Here is a 22,142-nt window from a genome sequence, read left to right on the forward strand (position 1 = left end):
TACATGCAGCCTGAGTGCAACGGCAGCACAAAAAAACATTGCAACATTCAGGCGAAGGCTTTCCTGTCTAATGACGTTAAATTTATTAGCCAAAACTCCAGCTGCACCAGGATGGGATCTAATAATATTCAGGCTATGAAGACATGAAGTAGAAAGAAGCTTAAAGCCCTTTTTATTTCACAGTAAAACTGTCAGTAAATAACTGGATTGTCTTGAGACTGAGAAAATGGGGATTTATCTTCCTGAACATGAAAAGTGTGCTTATTTTTTTTTTATCAGCTTCAAAAAGCCCCAGCAACCTTGATTTTTTTTTTTCCTTCCACACCGTGCTCCACTGCGCTGCCAAGCCCCAAAACCATACAAATCAAGAGACAGGCTCTAAAGATATTTTTAATTAAATTAATTCCTTCCTTTCCTTCCCTATTTCTCCCTTGTCCCCTCCTCCATTCTCTCTCTCTCTCTCTGTGTCCCCAGCTAATGACTTCTAAGCACGGTGACATTTCAGCACTGGCTGTCACTAACACCACACTTCCATGCTGGTATATAAATTGGGTACAGAGATGCACTATTCCCTGCAGAAGGTTTCCCATTTGATGATATTCTCCGAGGTAAACCTCCAATAGCTCCCTGTTTTCTTTAATAACGCTAATAGGCATAGATTAATTAAACTGTTATATTACTTCCTCCTTTCTACTAGCACCAGTTAGAAATCTTATTACCTGCTCCTCTCTCCTTGCCTTGTCCCCAAGGTGGTTTCATTCCAGCCAGTTACCAAGGTTTCTCCAAGGCTGTAGCACAAGGTGAAACTACAGACAGTGTCTCGGAAAGGCCAGATTCTGCTTGCAGGTCTACCCTTGAAAACCTTTTGACTTTAAAGGAATCACATGGGTGTAATGGAGGGCCCTAGCCCTGTCGGTCTGAAAGGTTCGTTCTTTTTCTCTTTTTTTGATCGCAACAGCAGGTCTATTGTTGAGTCTAGATGCTCCCCTCTGAAAGGGACCGCAGATGTAAAAGAGAGGAACTGTATACATCCATCAACTCCTTAAGGGCCCCAGAACGTATTTAGGTCAGCTTGCAGGTAGCGTGCGGCTGTAGTGAAGGGGGCTTTAGAAGGATGCTCGGGATATGCTGTTGCACACTTCTGTTCCGAATTGCTCTGTGGTTCTGGTTTCCAGACAGTGGGAATGTGGCAGTCCCGGTGGATGAATGTGATGGCATCTGGGGGAAAGGGAGGGAGTAAAGGGGACACGTCTAGGAAGGCAGGGATAGATGGTAGCCGGGTGTCTTGCTGGGGGGCACGCCGGTTGGCTGGAGGGGTCACGGCACAAGGCTTTGCCCATGCACGCATTTGCGCTGCCCGTGGAAATCCGCTCTGGAGCCTTCTGCTCTAATGAAATGTATAATCAACATTACCGTCGTCTCTCCCATTTGTCTGGCACTCTTTGTTCACGAGGGTCCCAAAAGGTTTTCATGAACTGGGAGCAAAGCCCCAGAGTCCTTCGCTCTTGCTCGGTGGGAGTTGCAGATTTGTACGAGAGCGACAGGAGATGGGCCTCTGTAGTTGCGGGAATCACTTCGGGACTGGTGTGCAGCCACATCTGGTCTCGCCGCCGTCAGCTGGTGCGCAGCAAGGGGGGGTATGGGGAGCCTGGCTCAAAGTGTCGCTCTGGACCTTGGCTGTCCACATGGAGCGGATAGGATGTTAGCTGCTGCGGTGTCGCCCGAATGCACCAGCTCAAAGCAGCATCCTGGCCCCTACGAAGGGCCCTTGGCTGTTCCTGCACGTACCCATCCGAGCAGCCCGTGGGCGGTAGGGGCAGCCCATAATCCCCCCGGTGTTTGCAGGTGCCAGTTCCTTCCCCAAAATGCCCCTCTATCCTGCTCTCCATGGTTTACATGGGGATATTCTCTTGCCACTAGTCTGGTTCGGTGTGCTGCCAGAATGGCTTATGAGGCCCAGAGCAGGGCGCAAAGCGTGTGTGTGTGTGTGTGTGTGTGTGTGTGTGTGTGTGTTTGCAATGAGCTGAATGCACAATTCTTGCCTGGCTCTGCTGTCCTTAGAAACGTAAAGGTGCCATACGCAGGAAACCAGGGGTCCAAATTGCAGGTGTAAATACCCCACTCCAGACAGGGCAGGCCCGAGCACTTTCCACACCAATGGAAAGCAAGGGGACCTATAGTCTGCAGCACCTTCCTAGCATCAGACCCAAACCTGGGGATAAATGAGCGCGCGTGGTGTTAGGCAGACCTGACAGGGAAACTCTGGGATGTTAATTTACCTGAGGTATTTACTATACTGATTACTGAAGATACTCTGATTAGTGCGTGAAATATTTCTATACCTCCAGCCTGATTAACCCATATCTGCAAAATAAATATTTGTCTCATTACAGTTATGTGATCGTGCAATCAGAGACCCTATCAGGACAGAAAAGGGAGAGAGATAAGGTTTGGGGGGGTGGACTTGTTCGGAGACAGGCGGGGGGACAGGGAGCGAGGGAGCCGAGAGGGATGGACGCATCTGGAGCAGCCAGAGCTGTGGGATTGCAGCACCCGGGGGGGCAGGACTCTCCTTGCGTCGCCCGGCTGTGTCCTTGGGGCGAATGCCACTGGAGCTGACGCTGCTTTGCTGGTGTCGGTGAGAGAAGGGTCTGGTCCTTGGCACAGCAGGTTTGACTCAGCCTGGCAGGAGCAGCAGAGCCTTTCCTGTTTTAGAAACAGATTCAGTGAGTGCCAGGCAGTGTTTCAGGCATGCAGGTCCTTCAGGGGATCACTTGAAGACCAAACGTTCTCGTCGGTGTGAGCATCGATGACCTCCCGGCACGGGGCCATTGTACGGCACGTCGGCTTTCCACCCCTCCGGCCCCCCTCCTTGGCTCTGGCTGTCTGAGGCTGGGTGCCGGGCCTGGGAAGACTTCCTGCTTGCTGATTCGGAGAGTCGAGTGAGGGTAGGGTCCTCGCCTGTACCGGATGCAAGTCTCGGGGTGGGGGGCATGTGGTCTGCCGTTGCTGCATCAGCGCATCTTGAACAAGACTCAGCGCTGGTCTGTTGCGAGAGACCCGAAGTCGTTCTTCCAAGGGCAGGGTGCGTTGGGGAGGAAACGTGAAGGCTGCTCTGTGTTGCCGAAGGGAAACCACTGCCGGCGTGGCAGTACATTTGCATGGCATTATATTTCGGTAATGCTAATGATCATCCGTAGCCTGGCTAGGTATGTACGTGTCAGCAATGTCCTCTCCTGGATGACCCGCCGGTATTTGATTAGCATTTCTTTGACTTTGCCTTCTCAAACGCAAATACCGAGCAACGTGCGCGAAATAAAAAAAAGCCCCCCCAAGTGCACGCATGCGCGTGCGCGGGAGAAAGGAGCCCGACCAAAATCTGACACTCCACTGCCCAGGCTTCCCCCCCGGGGAGAGGATGAGAACAAACATGTGACAGATGTTAGTCACGTCGCTTCATGCGCTACTGGAAGGCGCTCGGTGATGAAGAGGGTGCAAGAGCAGAACAGACGCGGCGGCTAGAGCAGAATAGCATTGCCATCTAATGGCTGGTGGCCCCGGAGATGTTTGAAGCCCCCGTGCGGTATCGAAGGCCGCATCTGAGAGAGATTCTCTTTCAACTCGAGTGGCAGCTGTGCCTGGGATCCCGCCTGCCTGCAGATTCGCTGGTGTTTGCAGCATCCCCAGTTTGTCCCTGCAGACTCCCTGCTCTTGCGGGGAAAGCATTAGAGGATCTGCAGGGCTTCGGTCTGGTCCTGGCTTCCCATAAGAGTGAGCCTGCTGTTCTGCCTCCTGCAGAGGTCGAGTCAGACGCCCCTTTCCGAGTGCCGCTAGCCAAAGCGCCCAGGAATTTAACTGCCGGTCCTTGCGTGTGATGCTCAGGCTGCATCAAAGACCAGCCGCTCTGTGCGAGACTCCCAGAGAGAGGCTGAATGGCAGGCTTTGCCTCTCTCGTGCCACACCGCACACCGGGGGGCTTGGTCGTGCCTCCCGCTCTTGACCCCGGGGGCGGCGGGCGCAGGGAGCGTTGTTGAAGCAGCCGTCTCAGCCCGAGGCGTCGGGGAACGGCCACTCCCGTGACTCCTCCGGGCTCTGGCGTGAACAGCCCCTCTTGAGGACTTCTGCCCCGGGGGGTGGCGAGACGGTGGGGCCCGGAGGACGGGCAATGCAAAGTGCCGGCATGGGAACAGTCGTTCTCCCTCAGAGACATGTTTTTCCTCAAGTGGGCGGCTTAAAACAGAGGCAGGGCCTTTCCGCCACCTCTCTTGTTCGCAGCGATGCGGCCACCTCCCTTCTCATTTACAAGGAGATGAGCAGCCTCTCCTCCCTCCATCATAATCCCTGATTATGCAATATCCCAAGGGCAATTATAGCAATTGCTTACGTGGAAAAGTAATATCGGGAAAGTATTTAGTCATTTTTAACGGTGCTGTGGGTGGCTTCCTTAAGGTGGTTCTGGCTTCCTCTGCTCCTCCGATTGTGCATCACTTCTACCACTGCCCTGCTCCTCTTCGTTTCCAGTGACTTCTAGAGGGACGGAGGTTGGCCTGGGCAAGACAGAGCCCCATTTTGCAAAGCAGCAAGTGGAAGCGGGACGTGGAGTTGGCCCCCGCGGCCCCCAGCCAGTGGTTTGGGCTCCTTGAGCGCTGCGGATTTGATCTGTCGGTCCCCCTCTAGCTAGCCATCCCTCCACCCCGCCCCGAGTCCATTTTCACTGGGGCACTTGCACAAGGCGCCACCAAAATGGCAGGGGTAGGGGCATCGCACCCCCCCACCCCCCCGGGCATGTGGTCACAAACAAAGGGCATCGCGGCAACATCGCCGCCTCAACGCTGCTTGCAGAGGGAAGGCGCTGGCATTGCGCGGTCCGACACGGGAGGCGCAGCGGGCTCAGAGGAGGGGCCCCTCCAAATCCCCGTCTGTCTCTTCCCCACAGGGATTTGCCTCGGGTTTGTAGTAAACAAGAAAATCTGTTATGGCCGTTTAACTGTCACTCTGCAAACACCCCGTGCCGCCCTCCCCCCTACTCCTGTGCTGTGTGTGTGTGTGTGGGGGGGGTAATTTGCATAATAGCACTGTTGTCAGAGGCTCGTTTGCATAAAGGGCATGGAGGAAAGATCCCTGCGAGACCGGCGGGGCCGTCTTCGAGGAGCATCTTTGGAGAGGAATGAACCCAAATCCGGTGCGGCCCCATCTGGCGTGCTAGGAAGACCGCCCCATCTCAACATAGCGGCTGCAGCCCTTGGCTTCCCCCGCGTTGTCCCCCTGCCCGCTTCCCTCCCTGCGTCTCAATCCCAGTGTCCCCCCATCAGCCAGTCCCGGTCCATTAGTCCGAGCGACCCCCGCCTCGCCTCTCCGGCAGCGTTCAGTTCGGGTTTCCCTGCCCTGCGCATACCTGCCCATGCCAGTCACACCACTTGTCCCAGTGCACCCTTTCCTCCCCTTTGTTCCCTCAAACGCCTCCCTGTTCGGCGATGCTGGTACGGAGTCATTGAGATCGCCTGGAAAATGGGTTTCCTAGTCTCGGTTCTGGACTTGGACCCCAACCAGGCCTGGCGCAGCTGGGAGCAGCCCTTGCAGAGAAAGTCCAACATTGCCTCCATACACCGGGGCTTGCAGGGAGCCAGCTGAGTTGCTTCCTGGGGATGATGCTGGTGTAACCCACACATTATCCTGCAAATTTGATTTATATATTTTTTTGGGGGTGGGAATTAAAGACTGAGGACTAGGAAGGAGGCGACATGGAGTTGGTTGCTGTCGTCTGCACATGTGGACAAGATGGGGCACGGAGGGCCCCAAAACAGCAGAAGGAAGACGGGGCACTTCCCAGCCATGCTCGGTAGCTGCTTGAGAAGCTGTCTAAGAAGACAGCAATTTAGGACAGGCAGTCTGGCAGGTGCCATATGCATTCACCAACGGAGAGCTGAGCCAATCAGCTTGGGATGGGAGTGCTATAAATTAGCGGGGTGAAGGGCAGCCCCAGGGGCTCGGTGAATCCTCTCAGTTCTGACGTAACTCGTCATTGCGATCGGTGAATCATCGAGGCAGGACCGTGACACGTGTCTGGTTTCAGGGCTGGGCACGTAGCCTGGCCCACTGTGGATAGGAAGGGGAATGCATTTCCAGCCTAACTGACTTTGGCCTCCATAAGGCTCATCTTTGGACCACTGCCTTGTGTTTTATGGACTGAGAGGCAGAGCTGGGAGGGGAGTCTAGAGTGACTATGGATTGTACATTTAACTCATCATTGGAAGAGTTGGATCTTGCATTTAACTCTGCATTGAGATCATCGTGGATCTTGCATTTAACTCATCATTGAGAGAGTTGGAGCATACATCTTACATTTAACTGTGCTCATTGTGTGCCAGGCACAAAGGGAAAGGGGCAGAGCTTGCTCTGTCCTGACTTTGCTGGGCTCATGGGCGAAAACCGGTGCCCCAATGCAATGAAGCCCTTGGAGAGGCAGGGAATAGTCTCGGTACTTGTACCACTTTGAATGCAGCAGCCGAGGAGATGGTTGGTTACTCAGCCAAGGGCTGCAGCGCTCTTTGTTGTAAGGATCCCCAGACCTCTGTTTGCCGACAAGGCGCTGAAGTGTTTGGAGAAGGGTGGAGAGGCTGCTGTTCTTCTCTGGCTCTGAAGAGTCCAGGTGACACACGCTTTGTATTCTGGCCTTCCCGGATAGACTGGGGAAAGCAGCTCTGACGACGACTACCGAGGAACGTGGGCACTAAAGCACAGGAGCAGACACGTGATAAGGAGCCTTGCACTGGAGCGTAGGGAAATTTGTGTAAGGACCGGCAGATTTGCCACCGATGAACTGTTTGTTCCTACCGATTCCAAACACTGGTGACTGCACTTTTGTGTGCACTAACGTTTGTTTGCCAAGCAGTCGTATAGCGCTCTCTCCTTGATACTGAGCGGAGGTTGCTATTCACCGCCGCATTCAAGGTTTGATGTACAAAAGCCCCGAGACGTACCTCTGTGTGACGTTTTCCAAAACCGTCCTGAGCAGCCTGAACTCTGGCCTGTCCTTCAGCAACGAGTTAACCTGCAATGCAAGAAAATGGGTTGAGTGCTAGAGTCTTTGGTGATCTTAGCTACTTAACCTGAGTGCATCTCTACCGAGTCAGCGCAGATCGTGATTGTGCAAAGACTTACAACGTGGCCAAAGATGGACCTGTTTTCATGGGTGTGAGAAAAGACACGTCCCTCACATAACTGTCACCACACTTCCAGTTTCAAATCCCTGTTCCAAAACACATTGGGCCTTTAGAGCTACTCCAAGGTAAAGTTGCCAGGATCTTCTAACACAGGGAAAACAATTCATCCCCCCCTCCCCCGCCGATTTTATTTTCAGAGGCGGCTGAACCATTTGGGCTGAAATCCTCTATTCTGAAGCAAACACCAGCATGGAAAATGTCAGCCCAAACCATTACAGTTTGGCAAAGTTATAAGCAGCTGAAAACAGGAACTTGCACTGTGAAGCATTCGACAGCCTTAATAACAGGCAGCGTTACCAGTGATGAATGGTGCAGAATAGGTGGATCAAGAGTTGCTGTTTTCCATTTCTCATACCACATGAATAAGGGGCCATTCAGTGACATGAAAAGGAGGCGGTTTGAAAACCGACAAAAGGAAATACCCGGTGTGTAATTAGATGGTGGACCTCATTTCCACAGGATGTCACCGAGGCCAAGGTCAGAGCAAGATTCAAAGAAGGATCAGACATTTATGTGGATAACCAAAATATCCAGATTCATCGTAGTTAATGCTAAGAAACACATGGAAAGGATACAAAATCTTGTGTTTCGTGCAGTCTCAAAGTGGTAGGGATAAGGATGAGATCCTGTCGAGGGTTGATTATTTTTTGCACCTGGCTTTGAGACGCGAGGAGCGGGGCAGAGTCAGGGATGGGATACTGAGTTCACTGGACCTCAGGTTTGGTACGGCGTGGCAGGGCTTCTCGCCTTCATGAAGGAGCCAAGTTCAAGGAGAGCCCAGGAGAGGAGCTGTCTAGACAGTGGGAATGGGATGCCACCAAACGTTGACGAGAGCACCACCCCAGCCGTGGGCAGGCCTAGTGACAGGCACACATGCAGCGTTCACAGTCCTCTGCAGGGACAGCCCGAGTCTCCACTGCACCTAGGACACCTTACCCGAAGAAAGGCAAAGCCGGGTGGGGTTGCCCAACGGGAAGAACACCCCCGACTAGCTCCGGGAGGATCACGAAGCCACGGTCCTGGCTGGATAGTGGCTTGCTGGAGAAGGAAATGGCACAAGGAGGTTTAGGTGACTGCTGACACAGGAGTCGTGCCTGTTTGCCTGGGCCCGTTGTGGGAAAGGAGGCCCTGATCAGCCTTCAGATTGGCGTGGAGAAGTGGTTGTGGTTGGTGGGTCCAAACCATGGATGGAGAAGGAGAGGCGGTATGGTGAGTGGACCTGTTGGGCCAGCATGCACTGGTAGGTCTGAGGCTTGGGCTTCCTGCCCACCTTGAGGCTTTTGCTAGCCAAGATGGACAAAAAGGGTCTGTGGGTCAGATCGCTGATCTCTTCTTCAGCCCACAGGAGAAAGCTTTGAGCTGGTTTTAAACCCACAGCCTTCACTTACCTGCTGGCGTAGCTGTTCATAGAAGCCCAACAGACACCCGTGTGATCTGGGCCATGCCCACACTCTCGGTTCACCCGGGCCATGCCTTCCTCAAGCCGCTCTACTGCCACAGCCGCGTTATCCCTTCAGTGACTCCAGCTCATGTATACCGAAGGTACAGTCTCAGCCCAACAGCAATTTTTTTTTTTTATCCTAGAGCCACGAATCGCAGGAAATAATGCTTCCTCATTCTGCGGGTCTTGCCACCAGCCTTAACCAGCACATCACGAGCCTCCTGTCGCCATTGTGATAGGCGTATGTGTCAAATCATGCCTCTTGGATAAAAGCTGCTCCGCAGGCACCTTTTGTATGAAAATACGGAGCCTTTAAAAATGTGAAAGAAACAACAAAATGTAGGACACCACACAAAGCTGACCCACTGGGGACCGAGAGAAACCGCAAGAAGGAGGGTTTGACATACAAAAATTGTTTTGTTAACAAAGCATCATTGTTCCCTTTTGAATCGGTTTGACTGGAGTGGTAAAACTCCCCATCTGGAGACAGATGGAGAGTTCTCCGGCTGCAGAGAAGACGGTGGGGGGGGGACGGCACAGGGCTGACAGCCCAGCAGATAGCATTGTGCGCCGCCACGCTGGAGATTAGACTGGGGAGGACAGGCGGGTGGAAGGACTAGCCGCCCCTCCTGAAACTCGCCCGCAGCTCCGGTGCCAGCTGCTGTTTCCCTTGCATGACCTGCAAGGCCACATCTGCTCGTGGCATGGCGGGCTTGGAGGAAAGTGCAGGGAGATCTGTGCCCAGACTGGCCGTTCACTCTTGGGAAGGCCTCGAGCAGTAGGCTTCCTTTGTCTGTGCCCCCGCAGAGGTGGTACTTGTGGGGTTTGCGTGCTGGGATCAGTGTTATGCAGCATGGGGCTGGGGGAGACCATTGGAAATTATGTCCATACGTCACTCCTTCCCCTTCCACCTCCAGACAGATCAGCTGAGATTCCCAGTTTTGCAACCCCATTGCCAGATCCTCCCCATTGCAAGGATCAGGCGAGCTCCTCCGTCCCTTCATCCCCTGTGTGGGGTGGAAAGTGCCCAGGCTTCCTTCACGGCCTGGGGACAAGTGCTCTGCCAGTCCCACGGAGGCTGGTCCCCAGACCCACAGTGCAGATGGCACAGCTGCCTAGAGCCGCGGTTCCCACGATGGATGTGGTCCAGGGACTCCACAGGGCTCCTCTGCCTTTTCCATTGCTCGTGCGATACTCAGGGTGAAGGGCAGTCGGCGATTCGTGGTGAGGGCCACCACCAGCCTTTTAGTCTGAACCAGTGCTTCAGGGTCCGGGCCACCGCCCCGGGTTGGATCTGGACTTCTGTTGAGCACAGAAGTGCAAGGTCTGTTATGAAATGGCCCGGCTCATTCCCCCGTGGCGGCGTTTTGTGTGCCCAGATTTCCTAAGTCTTACATAGGAGAATATACCAGGAAAGCCAGAGGTTTGAAGTGGAAACATTTTCTGGAGCTGGACCTCGTCAGGTTTTGATTAGGGCTGGGAGCCCGCGCCCATCCGAACGGGTTGGTATTTTGCGGTCGGCTCCCCGAGAGGGTAGCACTCAGCCCCAAGGAGGATGCCGAGTGCAGCGCAGCCTGCATGGAGCTGGGGGCTGTAAGCAGCAAGCCTGGCTGCGGTGTAAAGGTGAGGGTTAATATAAGGTGAAAGACAGGAGGAAAGAAAACATCCAGGCTATCTCAGGTGGCCGGGGATGAGGTATCTGGGAGAGAGCCTGAGGACCTTTGCTTTGAAATTGGCCTAGCTCCTTGTTGAGGTTGGAAATGAGTGAGGGAAAATCTATGCTTGAATGCCTGGGGCCTCTTAGCTACAGCAGAAGGAAAACATGAGCTGGGTTATGCCAGCAGAGTCAGCTGCCGCTGTATCCCTGCAGACAGTTCCCCGACCGCTCCTGCTTCCTCCCATGCCTGACCCGAAACTCCTTGATGGCTCTCGCGCCTGCTGCTGCCTTTTCATGGAGCGCCCCAGTCCTGTCCGCTGGACCTGCATTTCTGATTACTTACTAATTGCTTGACACGATCTACTTGCAATGCAAGAGACGGGCCTCACGTCATCCGCCATGGCTTGCCAGGGGAGAGTCTGAACCTCTTTTGACTTGCCTTGAAATAGATGAAAAAGAATAGCATTTGATATGATTAATGTAAAAACTTCAGCTCCGCTTCCCATCTCGGCGCCTGTGCTTCAATAACCAGAGCAGGAGTATGCCCTCTGGTTTTAGAGCTGTTTTCTTCCAGGGAAGAACACCGGGGCGAGCTTCTTGCGCTCTGGACGCAAGCGGCCATGTCTGGGGGCTCGAGGCTAAATGCAAAGTGTCAACCTCGAGCCTCTCCATCCGCCGGCTCCTTCACCCGCAGCAGATCAGGATGAAGGCACGGCAGGCAATCAGCAGGTCTCGTGGGCCGTGAGCCCATAGCTGTGGTTTGGGGGCACCTGACATGGAGCAAGGCCGTCCCCATCACCTCTGGTGCTGGGATGGGACTCCTGCCCTGCTTTGCCCATTAGGATATTTTCCATGGGGCCCAGCGACCATCCTTTAGCCCACCTAATCCAGCATTTTGGTCTCGGTTTCCTTCCCCTCACAGCCAGTCTGTCTCCCCACCCTGGCTGGGCCAGTCGTGGACCGCCCCTCACCCTGAGTATGACACGAGCTCTCTCCCACCCCACTGAGCAGGTGCAGGACAAGGAGAGGGAGGAGGAAGCAGCCGTCAGCCCAGCACGTGCGTGATGTATCGGAGGGAGGAGCACTCGTGGCCTGGGAAATGGGAGGGAGGTGGAAGGAAAAGGAAAGCTGGAGAAAGGACTCGATGAGGTGTGGAGAGGGAGAGACCGGGCAAGAATGGCTATGGTCTTGGCAGCAGGCCAGTGGATTTGGGTGTGGGGCACTGACCAACTCCCCATCTCAGTATCCCGTGTGTTCACATTGAGATGCATTCCAGGTTAGCCTGGCTTTTGCCGGTGCCGATGTAAGCAGGCTTGCCGGCTCCTGATTGCAGCCAGTGCTGCTGTTGTCACTAGGGCAGTGTTTGAATTTCGAGGGCAAGGCAGGTGCCGCCTCCCGAGCAAAGGGAGCCAGGTGGCAGGGCTGCAACCCGCTGCCCCCACGACGCAGAGCAGATGGGACCAGCTTCCTTTGCACTTCCGCAGCCGGGAGTGCGCGGTGGCGTGGACGTATGTGACGGCCCGCTCCACGGCGCGATCACGTGACGGTGTTGTGATACAGCACGCTGCATTTATGGAAGCGATGCTCTGTCATGGTTGCCTTGGCGATAGCAAGGGATGAGACTCAGCACCCCAGGAGGTCACCTCCAGTCCCATGGCTCTGGCAATATAGACGCGGAACAGGGTCTTTTTAGGAGGGTGGCTTTGGGTCCTATGTAAAAATGTTCATGCCCTTGTGTGTGGCTGGACTCTTCCCTGTGAGGTCCCTTCTTGCTCAGCAATAGTTGGCCTTGCTGCACAGCCGCCTTTTTCCTACGGCAGGGTCAGCTTCCCCGTGGGCCCTGGTTTTGTGCCGTCTGCTGATAAGCGCATCGTCTGCGTGGTGCAGGGCCAAACCCTAGCTGAGCAGCAGGCTGCATTGCACTTTGCACCGTTAAGCATATCACCGTAAGAGGAATCTCTTAGACTGTATAGTGCCGAGCCAGGCAAAAGATCCCAAAGCCCCTTCCAGCATATCCATATAAATCATTGCCCCCGTTACTGAAATGCTGCTGACTTCGGAGTAGCGAGTGCTTCCAAGGGAGCGGCAGCACCGAAGGCCGTTCAGTGTCTGGACAGAGATCAACAGACCGAGCGTGTTCATTGTAGGCAGAAGTTGGCCAAGACAAAAGGATAAAACTTCCTGAGAATTGTGGTGGGATCTGTATGGAGCGGAGGCCAGGACTTTGGAAAGACAGCGAGCTTGTACTGCTGGCTCCCTGCATGCTCAGGGTGGAGAGCGCCACGTGCTGCGCTGAAACCCCAGCATCTCTCCCCGCCCAAGGTGGTATCGGAGGTCTCCCATATGAAAAGCGCTCTTACTGGATGCCATTTAATATGTGAGATCCAAGGGGGTCACGGCACAGGGTGAACTGACGATCAGGCTCAGGAAGAGGATGAAGAACCAGGGCCTCATTCGAGCCACGTTTGCCGACAGTGCGTGCGCTAAGCGTGGCGCTGTCGTGCAAGGCCCACAGTAGTGCCCCTGAGCTTCAGAAAGAAGAGACCGAGAGGCTGAGAGATCTCTCTTGATGCAGAAAAACGCTGCAAAACCAAGCCGAGCGTTGCGTCATAGCTAGAACTGGGAAACGAAGGGCTTGTGTCGTCTACCTGGGGCGGTTGGTGCGGTAAGACCGGACGAGGATGGACGGCGCGCTGGCTGCCTGGCGCCAGCTCCCCACGTGGACACCGGGGGGGCGAAGACGTTCGTTCCACCGGGCGCTTGTCTGCACAGGGGACTTGCCAGGAAGGAAGCTCGGGTGGAAGTGATTTATGGGGCGTTAGTTGCTGCACGCTGACTTTACCTGTGGACGCTTAGCGCGTGCTAAGTGAGGTGTAATGCTTGGGTGGAAGGGGCCCACATGGAGTAAACTGCCTTGCACTTGATGTAGGAGCAATCACGTGGGGGAATGTGTGCACCACACGTTCCCACCTTTGCCTCCCCGTATTCATAGATTCATAGATTCATAGATGCTAGGGTCGGAAGGGACCTCAGTAGATCATCGAGTCCGACCCCCTGCATAAGCAGGAAAGAGTGCTGGGCCTACATTACCCCAGCTAGATACACATCTAGCCTTCGCTTGAACACCCCCAGGGTAGGGGAGAGCACCACCTCCCTTGGGAGCCCGTTCCAGACCTTGGCCACTCGAACTGTGAAGAAGTTCCTCCTAATATCCAATCTAAATCTGCTCTCTTCTAGCTTGTGGCCATTATTTCTTGTAACCCCCGGGGGGGCCTTGGTGAATAAATACTCACCAATTCCCTTCTGTGCCCCCCTGATGAACTTATAGGCAGCCACCAGGTCGCCTCTCAACCTTCTCTTGCGGAGGCTGAAAAGGTCCAGTTTCTCTAGTCTCTCCTCGTAGGGCTTGGCCTGCAGGCCCTTAACCATACGAGTGGCCCTTCTCTGGACCCTCTCCAGGTTATCCGCATCCTTCGTGAAGTGCGGCGCCCAGAATTGCACGCAGTACTCCAGCTGCGGTCTGACCAGCGCCCGATAGAGGGGAAGTATCACCTCCTTGGACCTATTTGTCATGCATCTGCTGATGCACGATAAAGTGCCATTGGCTTTTCTGATGGTTTCATCACACTGCCGACTCATGTTCATCTTGGAGTCCACTAGGACTCCAAGATCCCTTTCCACTTCCGTGCCACCCAGCAGGTCATTTCCTAGGCTGTAGGTGTGCTGGACATTTTTCCTCCCTAGATGCAGCACTTTGCATTTCTCCTTGTTGAACTGCATTCTGTTGTTTTCTGCCCACTTGTCTAACCTGTCCAGGTCTGCTTGCAGCTGCTCCCTGCCCTCCGGCGTGTCCACTTCGCCCCATAGCTTAGTGTCATCTGCAAACTTGGACAGAGTACATTTCACTCCCTCATCCCAGTCGCTGATGAAGACATTAAAGAGTATCGGTCCAAGGACCGAGCCCTGCGGGACCCCACTGCCCACACCCTTCCAGGTCGAAACCGACCCATCCACCACGACTCTCTGGGTGCGACCCTCCAGCCAATTTTCCACCCTTCTGGCTTCTAGTCCCAAATTTGCCACCGACTGGCTGCGCGGTCTCGGACAAATCCCTGCGCCTCGTCTTCTCCTTTTGTAAAGCAGGGATGAAATGACGGCGCTGCCTCGCCGGGGGGCTGGCGAGCCGCTTCTCGGGGGCGCTGGGCTCCCGGGTGTTGCACGAGTGCAAAGTGGCTTAATCTGCAGTGCCTTCACATGCGAGCGGCGTTGCTAATCGCCAGCGCGCAGGGGCCCGGGGAGCGTGCTGAATGCGGTCAGGGAGGAAGGCGTTCAGCTGGAATTACTCGGCTACAGACCTTGGCTCGCTTGGCAGCTGCGGCGGAGCGGCTTTCTCCGCTTCCCCCAGTTCCAAACCTTCCCATGCCGGGCTCTGTGAATCAGCAGTTCTGCGGGCACAACGCGTGCCGGCACCGGCAGGGCTGTGTCGGAGCGGGCACCGTGCAAGTGGAGGGGCAGTGGGATCCCGCCCGGGCTTTCCCGGCTGCTCTTCTCAGGTTCCCCCCGTTACCAAAACGCACCCCTCGTGCAAAGCTCCAGGGTACAAATGCTTTCTGTGACACGGCTCCCTTTCCCCCTGCTCCCTCTCCCCCTCCCAGCCATGCGCGAGTGTGACAATCTGGCACTGCGAGCAGGAATGAAAACTGTGCAATCAGCTTTAGGCTCCTGAGCTGAAACGTGAGGAGATCCAGTTACAGTAATAGGGTTAGAACAAAAGAGATTTGCTTCTCGAATCAATTCCTCTCCATTTTATGAGTGTGTGTGTGTGGAGGGGGGGCGAGAAACAGCCTCTCCTTTCCCCTGATCAGAGCTGCTGGGTTTTGTAGCAAAAGCAGGCTCCCAGCTTGACAAACGCCGGCTGCAGGGCTCTCAGAGGGACTCCAGCATCTTGCAAGCCCATTTATATTCGGAGGCTGAGAAAGCAAGGAGATCACGCCAGGAGGGATCCAGAAATAGTAAGTCCAGGCCAGGTTTTTGTATCAGGATCATCATCAACAACAGAAGAAGGCAGCTGGCTGCAAGACTTTCAACCCCTTGCCCTATTAGGGCCTGATCCGATAAGGTGCTGAGTGACCTTAACTCTGAACTGGAGACGAGAGTGCCGGTGTCTCCAAAGCATTAGTCCCTATGCGACTAAGTGGAAAGGGCCAAGACAATTAGTGATGACACCTCCTACTATACATCAGAAGAGTAGCCAGCTAGAAAAACCTAACCCCTTAAAAGCATTTTCCATGAAATGACAGCTGTGCCACCATCACATTAACGGGTGTCCCTTTAACCTTAAGCCACATGTGGATTTGGGACACAGCACGCGGAGCTGGACTGGCTTGTAAAATGAATGAGGTCCTGTATGGGGCTTTTCTTCTGCATTTTGATTTTTGATTTTACAAGCTCAGACTCTCATGCTCCAGCCGTTCAGGCAGCGGCAGCACGCGCAGCATGCGGGAACCACTCCTGGGCATTTATTCCTAGTGCTACGTAACAAGGGTTATCGTCAGTGCATATGTAGACCGCGCCTGGCATTAACCTTCCTTACCAGATGGCTATCTGCCTGCCATCTCGAAGATGGTGACGGAGAGCAGGCTCGGAGTTAGCATCAAGTGTTTCTCAGTCACCTGGGAATGGACGTGGCTTCCATTTTCCCACCTAGAGGTCCGCCGGGCAGAAGTTTCCTATTTAGTTAGTGATGGAAAATTTGGGTTCTTTCTTTGCTAAGCTTTGAGGATAATCCTGCATTCCCCGAAGAGCCCGTGCCTATGGAGCGAGTGCAAAATTCAGCAACAAAACTAACAACACAGGAATGAAACAGAGCTGTCTTCTGGGTTTTTTGTCCAAACCTTGCTCTGCAAAAGCAGCCCCCACCTCCCGTGAATAAAGTCTATGGTATCTCTAAGAGCTATTCCCAGCAGGATCTGGGAGCTTACTGCACACTGAGAACGCTGAAAGCCATTATCCGTGTACGCCCCGGATACGTGAAGTTGGTATGCAGCTTATCAACTTTGGCGGAAAGCTGCTCGCAGGTATTCGCAGTTGCATTTGTCAACACGCTCTTCTGGAGGCTGGATTTACAAACGGAGGAGTGGGGCCATCGCTTTTGGGGCTATTCCTCCCTGCCCCAGATGTTAATAACCTCCCCCAGCCTTCTGGCTTCTTTATTTTCACCTTGTGACTATTTAACCGCTAGTTTGAGAGTCAGCTGTCAGACTTCCCCATTTCTAGGAGCCTGAGCCCTGTATAAATTAGAGCACATGGGAGCTTGTTTTCTTCTCCAGGACTTCATTTCCTCAGCTCGTGACGACGGCGGCTCCCTCCCCTGTGCCATCCCCACATCCCAGCCCTCTGACCGCAGGATGTGCACGGTGCAATCACCTCCCTTCTCACGGGTGGTTACAGCCACAGGACACCCGTCCTCCAAATGCCTCACCCAGGACCCCGGCCATTTTCAGATCCAGGCCAGATGGCCTTCCACGAGTGGCGGTATTTTCCCCAGAATATTATGCTTGCCATGGTCAGTCCTGCGTGAAGGCCACGGTGATGGGTATAAAGCCCAACCTCTCGCAACCTTCCTGAGCTAGAAAATAGAGCATCGTACGCTTGGGAAGATGCAAAGCCGAACCCGCCATCCTCATTCCTATGCTGCCGTGCACTGCTTAGTGAGATGGATGCAGGGAGCAGTTCCTGAAGGGCAGTAAACATTGCAATGAGCAGAAGGCTTCGGGAGGGATGCGGTGCTGTGCCGGTCCTGGCGCAGAGCTAGAGTGACGGCAGGCGTCCCTGAACGCTGCGTTCCCCTCTCTACTACGTGTGCTTTACTCTCCGCTGCGGTGCTCCGATACGGGACAGATGGGGAGACCTTAACCCTGCCGTCCTTGGCTTTCCGAGCTGGGAGTTTGGGGCAGTTATTCTGGAGGAGCCTGGCCAGCGGCCTCGAGTGTGCACCAGAGTTGTGTGCTGTGGCATGTCCGTGATGGAGGGCCTCCTCTGCAGGGTGCGGTGGGACCCAGCAGGGAGAGGCTGGTGGCCGACACCCAAGAATGAGAGTCAGGACTTGGATCCGTCCGTGGAAGAAGCTAGCCTTGTGCTCCCCCGGACGGATCCGGGGGCTGGAGAAGTTCCCGGCATCGTTTAGTTTTTACACCACTCTGGGCTCCTACAGCAAGCCCCCCGGGCACTGCCCCAAACCCCCATAGTGCTGAGCATTGTGGTGCGTCCCCTGCCAGCAGGCCTTGTGCAGGGGAACTCGCGCAGGGCTTGCCCCGGGGAGAATCCCCTCCTGGCAGGAACCAGGGCTTTTGGGGACATTTTAGGAGGCTTTAAGAGGTGTGAAGGGGCCCGGGAGGGTGTGAGAATCTCACATCTGGCTTCTGCAGGGCTGCTTTGCTGTATTGTGCGGTGTGATCTCTGTGTCGCCGCGCATGCCCCTGCCCCAGCCTCTTCAATGGGATTTGCGTCCGCCGAGGGTTGCCAGTCTAACTTCGCTCGCGCTTGTGAAACCCGGGTCCAGCCGTGCTGTAATTCTGGTGGAGGGGCTTCCTGGAGCCCCGGGGAGGGTCGCTCTCGGGACCCGCTAAGGTAAAGGAAAACTGCGAGCTACCCAAGCGGGGAAGCATTTGCGAGGAGAGAGAGAAACGTATGAAAAACAATTAATAGCCGCTCCAACCCAAGGATTTAAACTGAAACTGAAGCCTTCAGGAAACGGGAAATGAAGTGGCTTAAGATTGTTATTTTATTGCTTCATTTAAAAAAAAAAAAATCTGCTAAATGCAAATAAGCGTTCTTACAGACGAGGAGAGGGAGGGGATGGAAGTCATGCAGGGAAAAGTGAGTGGGATTTAGGTTTTGCATCGTTCACTGAATTACTGGCAGGTCTTTTGTAACATCTGTTAAAAATAAAACAAACATTCATTTCCATTTCTTGCTGCCTGAGATGGCTTCTGCGAAAAAATTTCAACCTGTCCAGGAATTTTGTCTTGAAAGTTCTCCTCCCTCTCCGCGCGCCTCCTCTTCTCCAGGGGAGATTTCCTTCCTGCACTTCCCAGGGGCACCATTAGCCCCACATTAAAGCCTTTTCCTCCATGCTGTACTCTCCATCGAAGTCAAAGGAATTCTAATAAACCGCTGGGAAGAGCGTGTTGCTCACTCTTTCCATGGAAACGAGGTACTGACTTTGCACAGCGCTCCGCTGGAAGAAGCCTGGGTCACGACAGAAGGAGACCAGGGAGGAACGGAGAGACGGTTGCCATTATGAGAGACCCTTTTGGTGGAAAAGCAAGGCTCCCGCTTACACCCGGTCCCGGGAGATCGCATCCGCGCGTGCGACGACGATTGTGACTTGCAGATGGTGGCTTATCCGGCCTCCAGATAAAGGTGCGTTTCCTCTGTTCTGGCTGATAGGAAGGGCCTGATTCTCCTCTCACTGACTGAGGCATAAATCAGGAGCAGGCTCCTACGGACAAGTGGAGGAGACTCAGGTGTGCAGGTAGACGCGGACACACGTTTGAGGGGGTGCAGCACTCCTGTTCGCTTGCACGGGGGCAGGCGTCCCAGGGCTGGGCCAGAGAGACAACAGCGCTGAGGATGGCAAAGGGGCCACGGGGAAGACTGCCAGAGACCAGAGGCCTTGACGCTGTGTCCCCCCGAAGTACTTCAGGATCCACGCTAGGTCTGCTCCATCGCAGCTGATGCTGAGAGGTAGGATCCACATTGATTAGACAGAGGAACTTCTCAGAGGAGGGGATGTTTGCACAGCGGAGGGCCAGACTGCCAGCAGCATAAGAAAATGAAGGCAATTTGGAGAAGCTGGGGTAGGGCTGCAGGTACCGAGGAGCACTCCCGTCGGCGGGGAAAAGAGCTGCGGAGGGCTGGAGGAGGGGGTTTGGAGTCACTCGAGTAAGGTACCGGGCCAGCAGAAGGAGGTACGTATAATCGGCCAACGGCGAGGTCTAAAGGTTGCAAATCCCCAGAGATGCTTCAGAGGGAAAAGGGGAGTGGGACAAGGCTCGACGTCACCAGCCTTCCTGAAACCGGGCGTGATGAGAATCGTCGCTGGAACGATTGGCTCCAGGGGCCGGATGGTCACGGGTTTGGTCACGGAGGGGCTGGTATTACGGCTGCGTGTACATGATTCAGCGCTGCCTGCTGGAAGGGAGAAAAGTGCGTAGCCACGAGGTTGGCTCCCCGTAGATATAATTCCCTGGTGTCGGGAACGGGGAGTTGTACTAACGACCTTCAGGGCAGAGCACGATGGTGAATACTGAGGGCTGCGAGAAGCCGGCACGTCGATAAAATCTCGAGGATTGGTTAAAAGGGCTGACTTCAGCTGCCTCCGTGTAAACTGCCTGAATGCTGCTTCACAATGGGGGCTGGAGAGGGAATTTCTCAAGAGCATAAGCCATTGCTTCCAGGAGTTGCTTGCATAGAGAGGAAAGACTTATCCTCCCCCCGAGGAGTTGGTCCAAGAAGCAAAGTGTATTCGAGCTTCGTGACCAACCCACCACAATGCAGTACGCCCGAGTGCCGAAGTCCTTGCAGGTGCAGTTGTACAAAGAGTTAGCGCTGTGATGTGAAGCTTCAAGCCTTTTTAAAAATGAAGAGGCCAGTTAGAAAGAGCCAGAAGGGCAAAGTTAGTAAATGGAAACCCTTCACATCAGCCTGCAGACTGCAGAAGGTACTTTGTTAAAAGCCAGTGGAGGGCTGAATATTTCCCCCAAAGGGGCAAGAAGTAAGGGGTCCAGTTAAACTGCAAGGTACGGGAGTTTATTCAGGCCAACAATGTAAAGAAAGTTTCTTTAAAAAAAATCCTTCGAAATCCAGACGAAACGGTGCGAACTCGATCAGCATGTAACCTCTGCCAGAGAGGACGTGGAGTGGCAGAGGTGCAAGGACTGCGACAGCTCGCACTTGCAAGAGTAACGAGGGGGGATGGATTTGGTGCCTTGGAGGTGGAAAGCAAGAACTCTGCCGGCCAAGGGCATGCGGCCAAGGCAGTTGGAGAAGGACAGAGCCATGCATGCGAGAGCCCCAGGGCCCTTTTGTACCCCCTGAGAATTGGTCTTGCAGGTGTTATCACTCTTATCACTGTCCCCTGGGCATACGTTACTTGAAGGGAAGCCTCTGACTTGCCTTTGCCCTGCAAAGCTGGGTGTGGAACCGGGAGCCAGGAGGAGGTGGGTCGTGTTAAGCAGGGTTGGGAAGGAGCAGCCATGGGAAACCCACCCAGCCCCGCTCCTCCCTCCTTACTCTCCTGGCAGGGCTGACCGGTGCAAGGAATCAAGTGGCGGATGTGATTAAGCAAGGGCTTTGTCCTGCAGTCTTCACCCGAGACCAGCCTTCGCTGGCTGCGCTCAGGCAGGTGGACCATTACTAGCTGCACCCGGGGGGGCGAGCTGGGCCAGAAACCTCGGGCAGCGTTGCTACCCCTGACCACGCAGAACTCCCAAGTCCCACCAGCCAGAAATGATGAGGTGCCTGGAACGTGCCTTTGGTTTTTGGGATCTCACTTTTCAATTTTTCTGCGTGACTATGAGGGCAAGAAATGTATCTTAACGAAAAAGCCCCAGTAGCAGCCGCAGCCGAGTCTCTCGGCATCATACGCTTCCAGGAACGGGGAGTTCAGGGGAAAGAATCCAAACCCAGGAGATTTGCGACAGAATCGTAGGAAAGGAAAGGAGCCCAGTAGTGATGGAAGGGTAATAAGCCAAAGAGCCTTCTGCCAGTGCCAGGAAAATAGCTTTATGCTGAAGTGGCCTGTGCCTGTCTGATTTCCCCCCTGTGGAATCAGGGGTGCTGTGTTGTGTGTCATGGGCACAATACTGCTAACAGCTAAAGGAGATTCTCTCTCCAGGACAAGAGGTGGGAAGGAACTGATGATTTTTGGAGCAGGTTTTGCTCTGAGCTTCCTCCCAGCACTCCTCAAGTCATTGAAGAGCCTGGGTTTCTCATAGAGCGTTAGGTGTCATCCCCCGGGTTGGTTTTGGGGGCAGGAGTGAGGTTAGGGGAGGAGGCAGGCAAGGCGGTTGGGGGACCAGCTCCAAGGAAGGGGCCGGTGGGGGAAGGTGAGGGGTTTGGCCCAGTTGGCGGAACTGGTAGAAGCCCGGGCCAAAAACCGCGGCCCCCTTCTAAAAACCGACCTTGTACCTGGATTGAATTTGATCTCTCCGTAGAGAAAATAATGACGAGTGAAACCAAGGCCCCTACTTGCCCTCCCCCCACACTCGAGAGCAAGGCGATTGGAGCTGAAAAGAAAAGGGAGCGCGTTGGAAACGCGTCAGAGGAACTTTTTCACATGCCGTACAACTAGCCTGGGAAACTTGCTGCCATGCTGGTGTGCGTTCGTGTTACCGAAGCAAACAGCCTAGCGAGGGGGGCTGGAGATCAGAGGTCCCTTTGCAGGCGAGGCTGTGGCTTCCCATTCTTGCGGGTGCAAGCCGAGCCCTGGCTGGCGTCAGGCCTGCCCGCCCGGGCGAGGATTACGCGAGGAGCCGTGTTCGGAGGGTTTTAGAGACGCCTTGCTCCGGAGCATCCGGCGCTGGGCACGGCTGGAGGCAGGACACCTGACTTCACGGACCGTTGGGCTGCGGTGGCACGGTGACTCCTCCGCGTTTGAAACTCTTTTCCGAGCATCGCCGCGTATCCTCAAGGTGAATCCTCGCTCGCCTCTACACTGGGAGCGTCTGCCCTCCTTGTGTTTTTCTCACGGGGAGGGGGGGTTCTCCCCCCTTTTCAGCGCAAGCCGTGCTTGGCAAGGGGCTGCTCTTTGTTACGT

The 22,142-nt window shown here is 54.6% G+C and overlaps 1 protein-coding gene across 4 annotated transcripts in view; it reads left to right on the forward strand.

The window, feature by feature from the left end:
- The window catches only part of RAI1 (retinoic acid induced 1), a 113,069-nt gene that overhangs the window by 19,644 nt on the left and 71,283 nt on the right, over positions 1 to 22,142 (forward strand). The window contains exon 1 of one of the 4 annotated variants that reach the window (XM_090023613.1): positions 18,259 to 22,017. The exons of 2 other annotated variants lie outside the window; for them this stretch is intronic. The gene's annotated coding sequence lies outside the window, so the exon portion shown is untranslated. Of the gene's footprint in view, positions 1 to 18,258; positions 22,018 to 22,142 lie in introns of those variants that run through there. One more of the 4 variants, XM_090023614.1, reaches the window with a different exon arrangement.

This window comes from Crocodylus siamensis, chromosome 12 (genome assembly GCF_052110815.1).
Source record: "Crocodylus siamensis isolate JL-2025a chromosome 12, ASM5211081v1, whole genome shotgun sequence".
Classification (NCBI taxonomy): Eukaryota; Metazoa; Chordata; order Crocodylia; family Crocodylidae; genus Crocodylus; species Crocodylus siamensis.